The sequence below is a fragment of the Lepisosteus platostomus genome, chromosome 13 (assembly GCF_059453375.1).
Source record: "Lepisosteus platostomus isolate fLepPlt1 chromosome 13, fLepPlt1.hap1, whole genome shotgun sequence".
NCBI classification, from domain to species: domain Eukaryota; kingdom Metazoa; phylum Chordata; class Actinopteri; order Semionotiformes; family Lepisosteidae; genus Lepisosteus; species Lepisosteus platostomus.
This window is the reverse complement of record NC_142623.1, coordinates 7,450,336-7,454,343: the sequence shown is the minus strand read 5'-3', so window position 1 is coordinate 7,454,343 and position 4,008 is coordinate 7,450,336.

Sequence of the window (4,008 nt, the reverse complement as noted above, 5' to 3'; positions counted from 1 at the left end):
TTTTTGTGATGCCCTTTGCTTTATTTTGATCAAGTGGCACAAGTCCGTGCTTTGCATCCGTACTTGAGGAAAGCGTGTGGAGAAACGTCCCGAGAGCCCCGGCCCGTTCTCCGACAGGGCAGATCTATCCCGGTCACGGCGGCGGCTCACAGCTGCGGTCGGCCACGGCGGGATCTTTGCAGCTCCAGCATTGGCTGGCCGCCAGACAGACTCCTGCCCTTCCTCTGACCTTTACAGAGACCGGACTTTGCTCAGAGGTGTCTGCCCTGAAAGGAATTGCAGGAGCTCAGGGCTCTGAAAAATGCAGTACATGGACACCGGGGGATTTCAGAATGTCGTTTATGAAATGAGCAGGTTCTTGGTGAAGTGCTTGTCCTTTTGTCCTGTTGTACAGGAAAGGCAATCATGCTCATGAAGTGGGAAGCAAGTCTTCAGTTCTAGCGGAGAGCAGAAATGAGTGCCTGACGTAGCCATTGCTAAGGTAGTGGCTGACGTTTGTCACGCATACACTGTAAATATGAAGATGTGCGCAAAGCATAGATTGTTGCCCAATCTGTCAGCCCTGCCTTATACTTAGGGTTGGTAACATCGAGCGCTGAAAAAGACAGGATTCCTAATGAGAGGGCGGAAGAAAAACCATGCCTGGGCAGTTTTTCATTGGCAATTTGGTCAGGAGTCTCCAACCCAAGCCAGCCTTACTGATCACCTCTTTCTAAAGAAGAAGACCTGTGAAGTTATTGCTGATCTTGTTGGACCCCACCCAGAGATGTCAGCACACGAAAAGTCACAACTGCAACAACTGTGCAGCGCAGGAGGCTTGGTTGCAGAGATTTTGCAGGTTTAATAACAAAAGGACTCTCCTCCTCTCCAAACCCCTACCAGCATCCAATCATTGACCAACACTGCAAAAGCCCTTTACATACCCACCCATGTGAGAGTATAGATTCGCAACCCCTTACCAGTAATCTCATGAACTAATTACCAGTGCACCTATTTATAGGCCATAGAGACCCTCCTCCCCCTCCCCTGTTGTCCTGTACTGACGGGCCGACTGACAATAGCCTGCCCTACTACCAAGATATCCTCCACCTTGAGATGTACGCAGTCTCTGTTCCCATGTGATCACCACTTTGTCTTTTTTTATCAATTCATTGCTTTAGTTGATCATGATGAAGTCCTTCGAGTTTGTTCCAAGTCTAACTTGGTGGTTGAGAGTTAACCTGTAAAACCTGCTGCACAGGGACTCTCCAGGATCAGGGTTAGACACCCCTGCCTCGAGGTTAGTAAAAAAGTATCTCAGGTCTTCAAATTGTTCTCTTGTTTTTCTGCTTTTATTTGACAGTTTCTACAATGAATGTTAGACAGTTGTAAACGGTGAGAGAGAGAAAAGCCACAGGGCATAAGAGGGGAAGGAATGCAGGAAAGTGCATTCAATATCAAGAGCAAGAACTCCGTCTTTCAGCCCCATAGGGTTGTGAGGTTCTGGAACAAGCTGCCTAGCCATGTTGCTGAAGCCCATACTCTGGCTCCTTTCCAGGAACGGCCGATGAGATCGTCCGAATAATGAGCTACCAGCTACTAAATAAGATAGATGCGCCAAATGCTCTCCTCTTGACTGGAACCATTCTGAGGACAGGAGACTGGCTTGGAAAAACCCTGAAACCAAATGGAAGATTCTCAGACTCCCCTTGTCATAGTCCAGCTGTGCTTTATCCGTGCATACAGGGGTCGTTTGGTTGTTCGTGTCATTGCAGGAGAGTTTCGTTTTCAGAAATGAATACTAAGAAAAAACGGTAATAATCTATCCAAGAATCCTCCTGCATCTGTTTGCTGTGCCCACTCTATTTCTTGAGGATTGCAGTAAGCTGGAATCCAGCCTGGCTGGCACTGGGAACGACACTGGGGGTAGGACGCCGGTTCATTGCAATGCATCGACACCTGCTGGGGGGAGGGGTGAGACGCCCGTTAACCCAGCCCGCATGTCTTTGACCTGTGGGAGGAAGCTAGAGCCATTGGAGAAACTCACACACAGAGGAAACAAAGATTATGCCACGTGTGGGTTATTTTTGTCTTTTAAACCACTTTTTCTACCAGTGAGGCTTAACTACAGATGCTGTGATAGATAAGAGTGCTGAAAAAAAGTGTCGATTTCTTGTTAGGTCTTGGAATGAGAACTTGGAAGCAACCACTGTAAAGTTTTTTCTTCATTGGTAATTTGATATTGTGATGACTCGATTGGCAAAGAGATCTGTCCAAAATAAATACTGAAAATGAAAGATCTTTACTCATCTGTTTGTACAAATGGAATACTTGACATTGTCATGATGTAATATAATGCCCTTATTAAGAAAGTATCGTTTATGTGCAGTGCTTTGAGCCAAGAGATGACTGAACACAAAACTGAGGAGTAACCTGATAGAAACCCCACTCCTAGTTCCATATCCCTGAAAATCATCCTGATGCAGAGGTGAAATAGAAGTGGGTATAAATAAAATGCACTTGTTCTGCTCTCACCTGGTGAATGATGACTCATTTTTCCTCCAGCTGCTTTAGGGAGAACCCGTTGGTCTGGTTTGGACAAAAGAATGGAAATAAAATCCTTTTCTGTCTCTAAAAGCTTTCCACCCTGTAGGAACACTATTAGGAATAAAGGTTCCCGGTACCTGTTCTTATCTGGTGTGTGGAATATGCTTTTTGGGTTAGTGGGACGTTTTCTGTTCTCGAATTCTCCAGTGGAGGAGATAAGGGATGCATGCTGAGCAGCCCTGAGGTAAGACTTGTCTTTCTAGTAGAACTGCAGTATATGGAGACTGCAAGGCAGGCCGTGCTGGTGCACCACAGCTCTTGGGGATTGATCCTATCTGTGTGGAGTTTGCATGTTGTCAGGATATATTGTTAGGAGGTACAGTCAGCAGTGTAGAATGTAGATCTAAGGCTTTTATGTAAAAATGGTATTATGCACGAGTAAGGCCTCATTTAAAATGTGATGTCCAATTATGGTCTCTCGTTATAGAAGACAAATTGCTGCTCTGGAATCCATCTGCAGAAGTGCAGTAATATAAATTCCTGGACTTTCATGTCCTCCAGTGACTGTCTGGAAGAACTGATCCTTTTTTTAATCTTGAACAGAGAAGACAAGAGCTTTAAAATCAGTATTCACAATCGGTAAAGGCACTGATATAGTCACCCCAGTGGTCTTTATAAAGCACAGTGCAGCGTGAACCACAGAACACAAGTGGAAACTATGAGGAAGTGCATTTAAAACTCAGAACAAACGCTTATCTACGCCAAGGGTTGTGGGGGTGTGGAACAAGCAGCCCACTCTTATTCCTGAAGTTGATACACTGGCCTCTTTCTAGAAAAGCAGGATGAGATCCTTGGATCACTACGTTACTAAGTAGTGAGGAGATTAGAGAGCTCAGTTGTCCTCCTCATTTGTAACTGTTCTTATGTTCATGCTGCGTTTCTGCCAGGTGCTCTAGTTTCCTCCCACCTTCCTAAGACATGCTGGTGTGATTCAAGAGTGGGTGTCAATTGTTTGTGTTTATCTTCTGATGAACTGGTATCCAATGATCCAGTTACCCTATCCTGGAATAGGCTCTGGGCCATGTGACCCTTACCAGGAACTTGTAGCTTTCTGATAATAGATGACAAGTTAGCAGGCAATATCCTGACACCCCTGGAACCTCTGACATAACAAAATCACACTTAAATCTGCAGGAAATGAATACGTCTGAGGAATGATTAAACCGGTCAGTACGCCGAGTAACTATTTCTAAAAGGGGGGCTTGTCTCTTAACCTCTTTCTAGGCTTTTTAGCAAGGTTTTCCCGATCCATTAGAGGAGAGACCTGCATTAATCAGGCTGCTTGTTTGGTCATGCTGAAATCCTAAATCAGCTCTGAGACCAGAAAAACAGGGCATGTCAAAGAACACGCTCTGTGGCAAGCAGCCCTGCTCCTCAGAGGGACCCCCGGGGGTTTGAGCAGGTCTCAAATATCTAACCTGA